Source organism: Mus pahari, chromosome 1, assembly GCF_900095145.1.
Source record: "Mus pahari chromosome 1, PAHARI_EIJ_v1.1, whole genome shotgun sequence".
In the NCBI taxonomy this organism is placed as follows: domain Eukaryota; kingdom Metazoa; phylum Chordata; class Mammalia; order Rodentia; family Muridae; genus Mus; species Mus pahari.
The window spans coordinates 52,516,398-52,532,381 of NC_034590.1; the positions used below are offsets into that span (position 1 = coordinate 52,516,398).

The 15,984-nt window shown below is 46.5% G+C and overlaps 1 protein-coding gene across 2 annotated transcripts in view; it reads left to right on the forward strand.

Moving 5' to 3' along the window:
* The first annotated feature begins 9,814 nt into the window (after positions 1 to 9,814).
* Positions 9,815 to 15,984, forward strand: part of Znf592 (zinc finger protein 592) — a 48,841-nt gene continuing 42,671 nt past the window's right edge. The window contains exon 1 of one of the 2 annotated variants that reach the window (XM_021193561.2): positions 9,815 to 9,892. The gene's annotated coding sequence lies outside the window, so the exon portion shown is untranslated. Of the gene's footprint in view, positions 9,893 to 11,721; positions 11,807 to 15,984 lie in introns of those variants that run through there. The other variant, XM_029535006.1, reaches the window with a different exon arrangement.

Here is a 15,984-nt window from a genome sequence, read left to right on the forward strand (position 1 = left end):
GAAAGAGAGGAAGAGAGGCCCACTGGGACCACGTAGGAAGAGAGAGAGCGACAGAGACACAGTGAGAGACAGAGTGAGAGAGAGCCAGAGCCAGAGCCAGAGCCAGAGCCAGAGCCAGAGCCAGAGCCAGAGCCGGGGTAGCGAGCAGTCCCCCTCTATATGCCTGGCTTGCACCTGGTGGGCAGCTACATAACTGTTGCTAGGTAGCTGTTGGGCAGAGACTAGTAGGGTTGTTTGTAAACCAACACTAATAATTATACAAAAAATATATTCAATGTCAACTTTTTTTAGGGGCCTCCTTGTATAACCCTAGCTAGTATGGAACTCACTATGTGGACCAGGTTGTCCTTGAACTTAAAGTGATCCTCCTGCCTCTGCCTTCTGACTGCTATTATAGGAATGCACTATCACACATAGCTTATAATTCTGTTTGTTTATTTTCTCCATATAGGGTCTTGTTTATAGGCATAATGTTTTTGTGCACTGTGTAAAGGTCACCCCTGTGTTATTCAAATGCTGATTTTTCTGCCCTCATATCTTGTTTCAATCCACACACAGCACTGTAGTGCTTATAAGAAGAATCTCCTGTCTCAAGTTTGTGAAAACAGTTCTTACCACTTATTCTCTGCCTTGTCAATAAATGCTGATCACCCAGTGGCTGGGCAGAACAGAGAACAAGGCAGGACATCCACCAACCAGAGGAAGGAGAAAGAGGGGAAGGAGATTCGGATTAGCAAGGAGGATTGAGGATTAGGAGTCATAAGGAAGGGGTCCAGAGAGAGAGAAAGAGAGAGAGAAATCATAGACACACCAGAAGGAAGGGGTCGAGAGAGAGAGAGAGAGAGAGAGAGATCATAGACAATCATAGACACACCAGAAGCCCAGAGTCAGATCAATAATAATATGCAAATATCATGGGGTAGGGATGAGAGGTAGCCAGATTAGCATAAAATGGAAAGATCATTTAACTGCTCTGCTATTGAGGTACAGTTTTAAATAAATGTTAGCCAGGCGTGGTGGCACACACCTTTAATCCAGCACTTAGGAGGCAGAGGCAGGCAGATTTCTGAGTTCGAGGCCAACCTGGTCTATAAAGTGAGTTCCAGGACAGCCAGGGCTATACAGAGAAACCCTGTCTTGAAAAACCAAATAAATAAATAAATAAATAAATAAATAAATAAATAAATGTTATTGGGGACCAGCATAAAGTAAAGAAATCCAGCTGCTGGGTTAATTTATATTAAAGTTAATTCATTTATACTTGTTATGTAGCTCAAGCTAGCACAAAACTAATGATACTTCCTCTCCCCCAGTCTTCCAAGAGTGATTTGGGCAGACACCATCACTCCTGGGGTTATTTCTTTAACTTTTTTTTTTTCCAGGCTCTGTATCCTAGGCTAGACTGGAACTCCCTGTGTAGCCAAGACTGGTCTCAAACTTCTAGTAACTCTCCTGCCTCTGCGGCCTGTGTACTAAAACATAAGCTACTACCATATCCCGCTTTATTTTTAATAATCCACTTTTAATTTTAAAAATATGGATTTTTTTTTTGAGGTCAATTTAGGAAGGTGGTCTAGCCAGCCTTCCAAGCCTGAGAATCTGACAGTCCCTATGACTCTAACAGAACGTCAGGGCATAATGAGACCCACGTGCTAGGGAGGGGCAGGTGGCTCGCCGGAGTCACAGGCCAAGAGGCCTAGCACACTTATGGTGCAGGTGTAACCCCCATATGCACACAAAATAAAATGTAAAAAACTAAAATTTGCACATGCCTTTAATCCTAGCACTTAGGAGGCAGTAGCAGGCAGATCTCTGAGTTTGAGGCCAGCCTGGTCTACAGAGTGAATTCCAGGACAGCCAAGGCTGCACACAAAAACCCTCTCTCAAAAAAACAAAAAGTAGCACTTGGAAGGCAGAGGCAGGCGGATTTCTGAGTTCGAGGCCAGCCTGGTCTACAAAGTGAGTTCCAGGACAGCCAGGGCTATACAGAGAAACCCTGTCTCGGAAAACCAAAGACCAAAAACAAAAACAAAACAAAACAAAAAGTAAATAAATAAATACATAAATAATAAAAATAAACAAAAATTTAAAAATTAAACTGGGGCAGTAACTGTCAGTTTGATCCCCATGTAAAAATGTATGGAGTGGTGGTTCATATTTGTAACCCTAGCACTGGGGAAGCAGAGAAGCGAAGCCTTGGGGTTAACTGGCCAGCCAGCCTCTTAGTGAGCTTCCAGTCAATGTGAGACTTCAGCTTAAAAAACAAGGTGTACAGAAAGTAAGAAACAACATGCAAGGTTGTCCTCTAGCCTCCATATGTACACACACACACACACACACACACACACAACTTGCACACATATGGAAAACACATATACCTATTAAAATGAGATAAAAATGAAAGGGCCAGTGGTAGGGCCCTTGCCTAGCATATACAAAGCCATGGCTTCATGCTCAGTGTGCAAAAGGAAAAAGTAGGAGCACAGCCTGTGGAATGCACTGGAAATTAGAGGCGACACGGCACGTTCAATAAATGGCAGGTGATAGTGGGGTGCAAAGAAGAACAAGGAAGGCAGAAAGGGTCGAGCCAGGAGATAAGAAAGGGTCGTATAAGCAGATTAGCTGTTATATTATAGATGGGGGGGGGCACTGAGGAGCTTTAACCAGGATTCTGAAGTGGTTTGTTTCAGAGTGACCCTCACAGCACCGTTGGAGGATGCGGGAGGCAGGAAGGTCAATTATGGACATTACGATCTTAGTCTAAGTGAGAGAGACACTAAGGGCTCTGTTTGCCCAGAGGGTTTGGCACATAATGAGTTATGTGGTTCGAATCAAGAGGTTTACCATAGGTAGGGGAGTGGGCAGAATTCTAGTCGGCTTTCCTCTAGCCTCTTATCACCACTTAAGCATTGTCTGCCCACCCCACCAGGATGTAAACTCCACAGAGCAAGGAGGTTAATTTTGTTTCCACTTCAATCCCCAGGGCCTCACAGTTCCTGGCACAGGATAGGTACCACATAATTATCTGTTGACTGCATGAAGTTTTGCTAGGAAAGAGAAATCTACACCTTAGTCTGTAGCAATAGATAGACTATTTAGCTCCACTTAAACTTATAGACATCTTTTAAAATGTTTTAAAATTTTTATACCTGTATGTGTGGGTGGGTTCGTGGCATGTCTGTGAATGTGTACACAGAGGATGGAATTCAACCTTTGGTGTGGTCCCTCAGGTGTGTCCACTATGCTTTTGGAGATATTTGTCACTGGGACCTAGGCTGCTAGCCAGCGAGTCCCAGGAATCTGCCGGTCTGTGCAGCCTTAGCACTTTCATTATAAGTGTGTTTCACCACACCCAGACTTTTTGTTTCTGTTTTTCAAGACAGGGTTTCTCTGGGTAGTTCTGGCTGTCCTGGAACTCGGTGTAGACCAGGCTGGCTTTGAATGAGACCCATCTGCCTCTGCCTCTGCCTCTGCTTCTGCCTCCTGAATGCTAGGATTAAAGGCATGCATTGCTACACCTGGCCTCATATCCAGCCTCTTCTATGCTGGGGAACAAAGTCAGGCCCTTTGCTTGTGTATCAAGCACTTGGCACTAACTGAGCTCTCTCTCCAACATTTTCATATATATTTCTGATCCCCCCCCCCCCGGCTTAGACTCCAGTCCAGTGTTATAACAATGGAGTGGCCTCATTTGGGGCCACCACCCTTGCTTCAGTGAGAATTAGCCTTTCCTGCCCATTTTATCTGTCCCATCTGCTTCCTGACTACCTGTGCTTTCAAACTCTAGATAACTTGAGGTTACCTTGAGGTCCTTGGCTACATGCTTAGGTTTTTGTTTTTTCCTCTAATCTTTTTGTTGTTGTTGTTGTTATGTAGTTGAACCCAGGACCCTGTACATGCTAGGTGAGTCTGTTAACACTGAGCTAAATCTGTGATGCCAGTTTGTACATGATTGGATAGTCTGCATTTGCTCCTTGACCCATTCCTCACCCTGCTCCTCTCTGCTCATAGAACCTGACCTTGACAAAACAGTTCACCTGGGCTCAATTGGTCTTAGGTGTCCTTTTGGGTTCAGTGTGAGAAGTACTGTAGGAGAGTTGAAAGGAAGCAAGTGTGTGCCTCTAAGATCTTGTTGGTCCTTCCTCTCTTAGAGCTAACACCACATTGGCAACAGTCTCATGTTGTTGGCCTTTCAGGCTGATGATTGATAGCGGCTTCCCTGCAGACTTAGGGTGGTCCACAATTCCTTGTCAGTTTCCCTATCTTTGTACATTGTTTCTCTTTAGTTACACATTTTGAGTAGGTCCTTTGGTTTCCTGCTGCTCTTAGCTGATACAAAAGCAGAAAATATACATTTTTAAATTTGTTTTAAGAAAAAGGTTTATAGTATTAGTAGTCAATAGCTCTGTAAACACTAGAGAAGTGTATCTTTTTGTAATCAAATGTTTCCAAGTCACCATCTTATGTGTGTTTTACAATGTTGCATACATCAGTTACTTAACCATTTACTGTGTTTACAATTTATCACAGATAAAATGATAAACATTGTTGTTCATGTAGGTTTTTGTGGTTTTTGTTTGTTTGTTTGTCTTTTTGAGTTTCTCTTTGTAGCCATGGCTATTCTGGAACTTGCTCTGTAGACCAGGCTGGCCTGGAATTCACAGAGATCTGTCTGCCTCTGCCTCCCAAATTCTGGGATTAAAGGCTGCACCACCAGGGCCCAGCTTGGGACCCACATTTTTTTTTTTAAGATTTATTATATATAAGTACACTGTAGCTGCCTTCAGACACACCAGAAGGAGGCATCAGATCTCATTACAGATGGTTGTGAGCCACCATGTGGTTGCTGGGATTTGAACTCATGACCTCTGGAAGAGCAGTCAGTGCTCTTAATGGTTGAGCCATCTCTCCAGCCCGGAACCCACATTTTTTAAATTGAAGCTCTTTGAATTGTTTTTAAAAGATTGTGCTAATTTACCTTGCCATCATCACTTTCTCTGAATGTAGCATTTGCATCACGATGAGTACTGGAAAGTACATGTACATGTTACTAACGTACTAGGTAATCTTATCATTTGAAGTGTGTATCACTTTCTGTTTGGGGAACATAATCTCAATATGTAGTTCTGACTGACCTGAAACTTTCTCAAACTCGTGGAGCTTCTCCTGGTTCCAATTCCCAAGTGCCGGGGCTACAGGGGTATGCCACCACACCCAGCTTATTTGCCTTCTATGATAGGCGTCCCAGTCCTAAAGTATTTAGTCTTGGGGTGCCTAGTATGCATAAAGTCTTGGGAGACCCTCGGTTCAATCACCAGTACTACAGAAAGAAGGGAGAGAGGGAGGGAAAGGAGGGGGGCGAGGAGGAAAGTGGAAGTTTAAGACCAGCGTGAACTGTACCTAGACTGTTCTTCAAAAACAAAACTCAAGGGGCTAGGACTACAGCTCAGCTAGTATAACCCTCACCTAGCATCTGTGAGGCCTTGAGTTTGGTCCTCAATACTGCGTAAGCTGGGTGTGGTGGTACATACCTGTAATCTTAACTTTGAGAGGTAAAGGGAAGATGATCAGGAGTTCAAAGCCAGGCTGGGCTACAGAGTTAGGTTCCAGGACAGCCTGAGCAAAGACAGACCCTCAAAACTCAAACAGAGAGTGAAAGACAAATATTCAGTACTCAGTAGAGGGATGGCTCCATAGTTAGAGCACCTGCTGCTGCTCCTCCAGAGGAACCAAGTTCAGTTCTCCAGTTGGTTTCCAGGATCCACATCAGAAGCTCACCCCCCCCCCTTTTTTTTTTCCGAGACAGGGTTTCTCTGTATAGCCCTGGCTGTCCTGGAACTCACTTTGTAGACCAGGCTGGCCTCGAACTCAGAAATCCACCTGCCTCTGCCTCACGAGTGCTGGGATTAAAGGCGTGCGCCACTTATAACTCACTCTCAGCTTCAGGGTCATCTAGTAGCCCACGTCTCCATACTCTATCTTCTGGGCCCCGAGGACAGCTACCCTAATATGGCATATACTCATACAAACACATAAACAGAAAGAAAATCTTAAAATTTAACCAAAAAAAATGAAGTCATTTTTGTACCCTAGTTAAAAGTGCATGTTTTTCTTTCTTTTTTTTTTTTTTAGCTCTTTGATAACTTTCTCTCGACACAAAATTCTATAGTCTAGTGAAAAAATTGTAGTTAATAATTAGAGAAGCAATGCCCAGTTTTCAGTATATAGACAGCTGGAATACATTGCTCTCCCAGCCTTATTGTTTTGAATCAACCTAATGTCCAATTATTAGGAAGAAAGGGCCGAAGCCTATAACCTTTAAGAGATAATGGGAAAATCCACTTCAAACTGTACTGCCAATCCAGTTCAAGGTCCCGTGGTTCCTCTGCCCAGGTCTGTGAGGTCTAGGGTTCAGCCTGACTCACTTGTGCTTCAGTGCCACACCCACATTGATTTTTCAGACAGGCTCTCCTGTCTTCTACAGGAGTCCTGGGCTCTGGCCAAACAGTCCTCTTGGGTATTCTGAGTCTTTGTACTACCTGTCCTTTTACCTGGGACAGTCTCCCTACCTTGGCCATTTTTGAATATTAAAGTCCTATATACACACGTCAAAGATCTAATTCCAATATCCTTTTCTAAATCTGAATTCTTTGAAGCTTCACAAATACACACACTCACAGTTGATGTGCATGTGTAATATTTGTATGTAGATAACTGGATAAATCCCCATGTGTATGGTGTGTGACAATGTGGGCAAGTTTGTAGGGAGTACGTCATGCCTGTGGGGTTCAGAGGACAACCTCAGGTACTGTTTCCTCGCCTTCCTTCCACATTTGAGATGGGATATTTTGCAGGTTTTCTGCTATGTTTGCCAGGGAAGTTGGCCCCTGAGCTTCCTAGGATTCTCTTTTTCTCTGCTTCTCACCTCCCCATAGGATGCTTAGATTCATCCTGAACTCAAATTTATACTCACTTTTTTTTTCTTTTCTTTTTGGTTTTTTCGAGACAGGGTTTCTCTGTATAGCCCTGGCTGTCCTGGAACTCACTTGGTAGACCAGGCTGGCCTCGAANTCAGAAATCCGCCTGCCTCTGCCTCCCGAGTGCTGGGATTAAAGGCCTGCGCCACCAGGCCCGGCTTATACTCACTTTCATCTGCTGAGCCAACTCATTGCCCCTCAACATGGTCTTTACTCATTTATTTTAAAGACTTAGTGGTTTTTTTAAGATAGGGTTTCTGTGTAGCCCTGGTTCTCCTGAAACTCACTCTGTAGACCAAGTCAGAGATCCACCTGCCTCTGCCTCCTGCTTGCTGGGATTAAAGGCGTGGGCCACCATTGCCTGACTAAGATTAATATTAGTTACATGTGTGTATATACATGCACACAAACACCAGTGCCCACAAAGGTCAGAAGCAAGCTGCTTGATGTGAGTGCTGGGAACCAAACTCAGGTCCTCTGCAAGAACAGCCTACACACTTAACCACGGAGACATCTCTCCAGCCCCTCACCATGGTTTAATGGCTACAGATAAATCTAATTTAACACGTTTTAATTTGGGGCATTTTGTTCACAGGTGTAATACATTATTGGGAAGGAGGTAGGATAAATGGAGTGATAAGGAGGGAATGGAGACAAACTTTCTGAAAAGGAAAGGGCTTTTTGTTGTTTTGTTTCTTTCAACAAGAGGCTTAGGGATAGGGCTGGCAAGATGGCTTAGTGCGAAAGGACTCTTGCTGCCAAGCCTTATGACCCAAGTCCAATCTTTGGGACTCACATGGCGGAAGCAGAACACTGACTCCAGAGCCGGAGTCTGACCTCCACTCACACACAGGAATGCACACAAAACAAACAAGTTGGGACTACAGATATTTAGGGGGGGAAAAAGTGCCTCAGAAACTTGTACAGATCCCAGCTCTACTGGGTATGCCATTTTCTCTATTAAGTGGTACAGGTTTTGTCCTTGTGTTTTTGGGAGGTGGCGGCGGCAGGGCAAGGTCTCCTGTAGCTCAAGCTGGCCTCAAAGTGGATACATACATAAAAGCAAGATGAGCCTTAAAATCCTTATCATCCCGCCTTCAGGAGTGGAATGCTGAGATCACAGGGATTCATGCCACCATAGTATGGGGTTTTGAACCAACTGTGGTCAGAGTTTAAAGACAGAGAATTTACCTGTTTATGGATACCATCTAGGGTTATCCTGGTAGCTCATCTGTGGAAACATGCATGCCTCCCCAACTTACAATAAATAAAAAGTCCTGCCGGGCATAGTGGTGCACACTTTCTATCCCAGCGACCCCAAAAGCAGAGCTAGTGACTCTCTGGAGTTGGAAGGTAACTTGGTCTACAGAGCAAGTCCTAGGACAGCCAGAGTTACACATAGAGAAAAACCTGCCTCAAATAAACAAAATCCTTTCTTTCTTGGCTTTTAAGGCGGTCTTTCAATGTGTAATCCCAGCTGCTCTTGAACTCAAAATCTTCTTGCCTCATTCTCCCAAGAGCTGGGATTACACACATGCACTACCGCACGGGTCAAATATTTCTATCTTTATTCATCTTTTGAATCTTGTTGAACAACACGCCTTTTCCTTGGACTTCCTCCTCCCCATTTCCCATCTTTCTGGGATATAAACTATAAATGACTCTGTCTTTGGCTCCTTGAGCTCTCGCTCTCTCTCAAACTGGAACAAACGAAACAAACCTTTCTTTTTACTCCTCCTTAAGACGGAGGCCTAGTTTTCCCTCCCTCTCCCCGCCAAACTTCTGGAAAGAACCATTTCTCTCAACTGCCTTGCCTTCACTCCTTCATCACTACCGCACTCCTCATGCAGGTGTTGGGTTCCGTCGGGTCCTGGCACCAACAGACACAGCTGAATGTCAGCTCCGGCCCTTTTGCCAAGTGTGGGCTCTTTTCTGGTTTCCTCGGGAGAAATCTGATCATGCTTGGCACCCGAACTGGCCTGCCACTTCCCACCGACCGACCCTGCTGCCTTACTCTCGCGTCGCCAGGGACTCCAGGTTCTTGGAAAGTCCTGCGGGTCAACTTGGTAATTTTTTTGTCGGCCGCCTCTCCGAGTTCTTGCCCTGGAGTCACAGCGTCCCTGGTGAGCCCGCCAATTGCCAGTCCACCCCGAGAGGTTATCAGCTCCCTCCACCCGCACCCCTCCACCTCCATTCCACTCTCCGAGCGCCCCTGGGCTCCCCCAGAGGTAACACGTCTGAGCGTCCCCGCGCCGGCAAGCATGTCCTTCTATCCTGCGACGAGTAGCCCGGGCCCACTGCCCTCCTGCTTCCTTTCACTTAGCAGTGCTGCCTAGGCCCGGCTCGCTCAGCTTTCCGCGAAGACGACTTCTTCCGAGCTCTCGAGGCGCTCGGCGTCCGGTCGGCCCATAGCCGCGGAGGTACAACGCGTTCCTCGGGCAGGCGGCCTGGGCCGCACCGAGGCCTCAGAGGCGCGTCCGAGCTTCCCGGGCCTAGGCGGCCGGGAGAGGCCGCGCCGAGGGCGGCGGGAGCCAGCCCAGGTCGGAGTCCCGGTGGAGCCGGGCGCTGCGCCGTCCCCGCCCCGCCCCTCCCCGGAGTCAGCGTAGCCAGGGTCGCGCCAGCCTGAGGCGGGAGGCGGAAGGCGCGGGGCCGGGCCGGGCCGGGCCGGGCCGGGGCAGCTCCACAGCCGCACCGCCCTGGCCGGTGCCCAGGCCCGAGTCGCCTTCCGCCCGCCCTTCCCACCCGCGGCCTCAGCCAGGTCCCGCCGCCAGCCCGGCTCCCGCCCCCGCTCCGCCCCCGGAGCCGCAGCCCCGCCCGCCACCGCCGTCGCCATGTTGTGGCTCCCGCAGCCGGCGCTGGGGACGCGCGCGGCCGAGCCCGGGGCCTGTCGCTGCCGCCGCCGCCGCCGCCGCCAGGTAAGCGCCCCCCGCCGCCTGGACGGGGCGAGGCCACCATCCGGGCCGCTCCAGCTCGGGCAGGGGAGTCTCGGGGGAGCGGGCTCTGCCCGCGCCGCGGCCCGGCCCTGCAGCCCGGTGGACCCTGCCCGCCGCCCCAGGCGGCAGCCACTTCCCCCGATCGCCGCCAGGCGGGCCCTGGCCACCACCCTACCCCGCCCCCGGCCCGGACCCCTTCCGCCGCCGCCGCCCGCCGATCCGGGGCGGCCCGGGCACTCCGCTGTCGTCCCGCGCGCGACAGGCGGCCGCCCGCCGAGCCCCCGGCCCGGGCAGGGATAACGGTGCACTTCACCCGGCTGGGACGCCCTGTCAGCTCCACGGTCCCCGCCGCGCGAGGACCTGGCGCCGTCACCCGGCAGACGCTTGGAACATCGGCCCTCCTCGGCGCCCCTCAGTCTCCCCCTCAGCCTCGCCCAAGTTCTGACCCCGGGGGATCCTTCTCCCGGGGCAGACAGGTCTTCCTCCTCCAGAGTTGGGGTGCCTTGGGGGGTGACCGGGCCTGTTGATCAGGCTTGAATTGATTTCTCTGCGGGGACTCTTCCTGCCAACCGAGGGGCTAGAGGGGGAAAGGCTCCGTGTGACCCGGGGAGGGGGAGGACAGGAGAGAGTCTGCTGGACAGATGGCCTCCTGGCCTTGAAGCAGCTTTTGTGAGGGGGAGGGGTCCGTATGACCTTAGGTATGCCTGCTCTTGCGAACCTAAGATTATTGGAGGTGGTCAGGGATTTTTTTTTTTTTTTTTAACTATTTTTACGAGCAGACCAGAGGTGACATTAAAAGTCCAGGGTTGGAATAACCTACAGGCCAACCCAGGGAGCATGCTTTGTAGCCAGGACAAGCCTAGATAGTTTCTGCTTTAGGAGAGTGGGACTCGGGTGGGTAAAATGGCTTTGGACCAGGGTCTGCCCGTAGGAGCTAGAGTGTGCGTGTGTCAGGTGTACACTGGGTGAGCACACAACGTGCTTGGCCTGATGAGTGCTGAGTGGGATTTCAGAAGTCTATTTGCTAAACTGACAGGTACATTACAGTGGGAAAGAGAAGGGAAGCCTGGTGCTTTTTTTTTTATTTTGGACCATTTCTACAGCTCCACTGAAGATGGCTTTGGTTCATTACCCCTCCCCCCATCTCCACTTTTAACCAGGTTGGCCACCAAGCTCCCTGTGTTAAACCTCCCCAGTAGTTTGGACTTTAGCAACCATGCCTAACTGAAAACATTTTTTTTTTTTCCTGAGTATTTGTAGTATGTGCCATGACAGAACTGGGTTTTGGAGATACTGTGTCAACCAGAAAGACACCTCCACTTTAGTGTGGGAGATCTTGGCCTAGAGACAAAGTCCAGTAATAAGAAAATATTTGTCAACAAATACATGTTTTCCATGTGGCGAGCAATGAAAACTAACTGTCCTTATACAGTTACCTTCTAACATGTGGGAAAACAGGACTGGATCTAGTAAACACGGAGTGTGTTACAAAGCACCAGATACTAACGGGGAAGGGGAAAAGAAAGAGAGTGAATCTGAGGCAAAGGGAGGTGGCAGGTTTTTTTGTTTTATTCTTTGTATATACAGTTTAGCTATGTCTTCCTGACTGACCTATCTAGATCTTCCTGCCTCAGCCTCTTGAAGGCTGGGATAACTAGACACCAGCACTCTTAGGCTCAGTGAGGATTTAGTTAATATTACAATGGCAGAGGCCCTTAGAAGGGCTCTGTTTTGAGCCAGCTCCTCCCCCCCCCCCGTGTGTGTGTGTGTGTGTGTGTGTGTGTGTGTGTGTGTGTGTGTTGCAGGTTGGTTGGTTTTTGTAGTGGGGGAAATCGGCCCTCCAGCCTTATTACTCTCTTGCTGAGCACAGACTCTGCCTCTGAGTCCTAGCCCCAGGTGAGTTTTTAGAACAATAATCTGAAGGAAATGGCAACATAAACTTTATAATCTCTGTTGAGTTCAAGGGGGGAAAAAGATGAGGAAAGAGAGTAATGTGAATTGGGGGCTCAGGGACGCCTTCCCTGAAGAAGCACCACGGCCTAGAGAAGGCTTAAGCGTTAACCATGTGGGTAGCAGCACCCAGTTTGGCAACTTGGAGGAAGTGAAAGAGGTTCATGAGGCTAGAGGAAGAAAGAGAGGGGAGAGGGGAGATAAAAGCCTGTGGGGAGCTGGGCCTGTCTGATCGCCCAGGCCTGGGGTGTAGGGGGAACATTTTCCCTCTTTAGTTTGAATTGTAGCTTAGGGTAATTAGGAGTATTTGCATTTTATAAGGCCTCTGGCCCCAGCTCTGTTCTGACTTAGATAAGGCAAGGATTTCTTCTCTGTTTAACAGCTCAAGTATAGGGGACATCCTGTCCTCAGTAAGGTCTTTACAGCTTTTAGGAAGGGAAAATGAAGTAGCATTTCTGAGTGTCTGCTGCATGGAAGAACCCATGTGAATGTTTTTTGTGAATATTACCTTACTACTCTACACCCTAGGAGACAAGGTTCTCATGTCCATTTTACTAGGAAACAAGCTCAGAGGGTGCGGTGCTGTGTCCACAGTGCAGTTGTAACATGGTTGAATTTAAACCTGGCCCACCTGATTCTAGTGCTCTTTGGCTTTGGAGTCACACTACAGGACTTTACTTCTTTTAAAATTTATTTTTATTTTAGGTGCACTAGTGTTTTATTTGTGTGTATGTCTGTGAGGGTGTCAGATCTTGAAGTTAAAGGATATGTTGTGAGCTGCCATGTGGGTGCTGGGAAATAAACCTGGGTCCTTTGGAAGAGCAGTCGGTGCTCTTCCCCACTGAGCCATCTCCAACACCAGGACTTTCCACTTTACTCCTGACACTTGTTAACTATAGGCTTAAACCATCTAACTTTCCTATGCCCCAGTTTCTTCATCTTCAATGCAAGTATGTATTTCACAGAGTTATGCAGATCAAATTGAGCTATAGAATGCACTTGTTCAAATATTAGTTCCCATAACTAATAAAATACTGATTCTTAGCTATATTGGAAAAGATTAAATAGATAAATCAGTTTTGTTTTGTTTTGTTTTGAGACAGGGTTCCTTGGTGTAGCTCTGGCTGGCCTCTGCCTCCCAAGTGCTGTGATTAAAATTGAGCACCAGCACACCTTGTGATAAGTGAATTTCGTGTAACTAGCTCCTTTTTCTCTCGATGCCAATGCTGTGCTCCGTAAGATCAATTATTTTTTTAAAACCTACTTTATTTAGGTTTTTTTTTGTTTGTTTTTGTTTTTTTGTTTTTAGATTTATTTATTGTATGTATGAGTACACTGTTGGTGTCTTCAGACACAGCAGAAGAGGGCATCTGATCTCATTACAGATGGTTGTGAGCCACCATGTGATTGCTGGGAGTTGAACTCAGTACTCTTAACTGCTGACCCATCTCTCCAACTGCCAAGATCAGTCATTTAACACTGACATCTCATTTGTGTTCTGATACTATGTTAGAACTGACAAGGTGAGAACTGTTAGATACGGCTTACTTTTTAGTAGAGTAGCTAAGAAAAGTCAATTATTTTAACAGTGAATTCGAATTTCTGTTTAAATTCTCTGATACACTGGTGGTTAATGAGCTATTGGGAACAAATTGTGGTAGTCTAGGCCTGTAATACTAGCACCTGGAGGGTAGAGGAAGGAAGATCAGTAGCTCAGCGTTTGAAACCAGCCTGGGATACAGGAGGTTCTAAAACTGCTGGCGGGTGGGAGGGAAAGAGAAGGCTTCACAGAAGAGGTGACTTCTGAACTGGGCTTGGGAGGAGGAAGAGTTCTGAAGGTTAGGAAGATTGTGAAGGGCATGCTAGGAAAAGAGCCCTGAACATGAAAGCTTGCAGTTATTAGAGACCTCACTGCATGGAGATAAGGCTGGGAAACAGGCCTATATGAGAGACAGGTTAAGAGGTTTATATTTTATTTGCAAGCTATGGTGAAGTGTCAGAGAATATTAGATACAGCACATACATTCCATGATTGGTATTGGAACTTGAGTTTAGTTAGATTTTTCAGCTGATTCAAGTCAAGGAGACTTACTCAATAAGAGAATGTGGAGGAGACTGGTGAGTAAACTGAACTCCTCACTGACCATGAAAATGGAACTGTAGAGTGACAGATGTTTCTGTCCTTTGGCCAGCGTTCCCAGCTCACTTCCCCTTTCTGCTCAGGGCTCGGGCAGCTAATAAACTCCCTCCTCCATTCCCATTTGCTTTTCTCAGACTTCATGGACACGAACCATCTTTCTCTGTTAGCTCTTCTTCAAGCACTGTTCTATGTAGTTGATAATAATTATTGATAGAGTGAACAGTGCTGTATTATTTGGATGGAATCCTATACTTATGAAACTTAAGAAAGAGGAAGAATAACTTTAAAAAAAATGAAATATTGACAAGTTCTGGGTTATATCAAGTTTGAGGCTGTTCTAGCTGACATGAGAGATCTTTTCTTAGCCAAAAAAAAGAAAAATAAGTAATTAAATTTTAGAAAGAAAGGAGATACGCTGAGAGGGGTTCTTCTAACTAGGCTATCAGAAAGTATATGTACATTCTGCGTGGTGGGTAGTTTGGGGCTATGTAGCAGTATGGGCATATTTGTTGGAGTTGTTCAGGAAGTAACTCAGGCTGTAGAATTTTTTCTTTTTAAAACTCTAAAAATTGGGGCCGGGCATGGTGGCGCATGCCTTTAATCCCAGCACTCGGGAGGCAGAGGCAGGCGGATTTCTGAGTTCGAGGCCAGCCTGGTCTACAAAGTGAGTTCCAGGATAGCCAGGGCTATACAGAGAAACCCTGTCTCGAAAAACCAAAAAAACAAAACAAAACAAAACAAAACAAAACACTAAAAATTGGAGCTGCAGAGAGGGCTCAGCAGTTAACACTGTTTTAGTAGAGGCTCTGAGTTCAGTTTCCTTGTCCATACAAGACAGAGACTCACAGCACCTGTAACTCCAGCTTCAGCAGATCCGATGGGCTCTTCCAGGTACCTGAACTCAGGTGCACATACCTACACTTAGACATATGACTATACATACATCACACATGCTTACAATGAAATCTTTGTAAAAAAAAAACTCTAAAATTAAATATACATGTAAAAAATGAGATATGTAGATGGAATTAAGCTTGCTGATAAATCCTATATTCAGAACTATCTAACATCTATTATCTGTTTTTTTATTAATTTTTTCAAGAAGTTTTTCTGTGTAGCCCTGACTGTCTTGGAACTTACTCTGTAGACCAGGCTAGCCTTGAACTAATCCTCCTGCCTCCTAAATGCTCAAGTGCTAGAATTATAGGCTTGGACCACCACACCCAGTTTATTATTTGATATTTGTTTGTTGTTGTTTGCTGAGCTGTGGATTGAACATAGATCCTATATGTATGATAAACAAGTGCTTTACCACTGAGTTTCATTTCCTAGCCCTTTTGATATTTGCATTAGATATTTTATTTACATCTCTATTTTGTATGCATGTTTGTTTAACTTTCCTTTTGTTTTTTTTTGTTTTTGTTTTTTTTTTTAATAAAAATAGGAACATTCTGAATGGTAAAGAAAGGTTTTTCTTTTTTCAGACAAATTTGATTTTATTTTGACAGTAGAAAAGCATTCTTTGGCTGGGCGTGGTGGTGCACGCCTTTAATCCCAGCACTTGGGAGGCAGAGGCAGGCGAATTTCTGAGTTCAAGGCCAGCCTCCTCTACAGAGTTCCAAGACAGCCAGGGCTACACAGAGAAACCCTGTCTCGACACATCCCCCCCCCCCAAAAAAAAAAGAAAGAAAGAAAAACATACTTTGATATAATTTATCCAATGCATAGTTTTATGCATCCCAGAAAAGTAAATGACTTGAGTTTCAAGTTTGATGTTGCCATCACTGTTTGGATTGTCCTACTGTGTGACTTTAGCTAAGTCCTTTACCATCTGCATTTCAGAATCTGCAGGTGTTATATCAAGAAGTAATGGTCGCCGGGCGTAGTGGTGCATGCCTTTAATCCCAGCACTTGGGAGGCAGAGGCAGGCAGATTTTTGAGTTTGAGGCCAGCCTGGTCTACAAAGTGAGTTCCAGGACAGCCA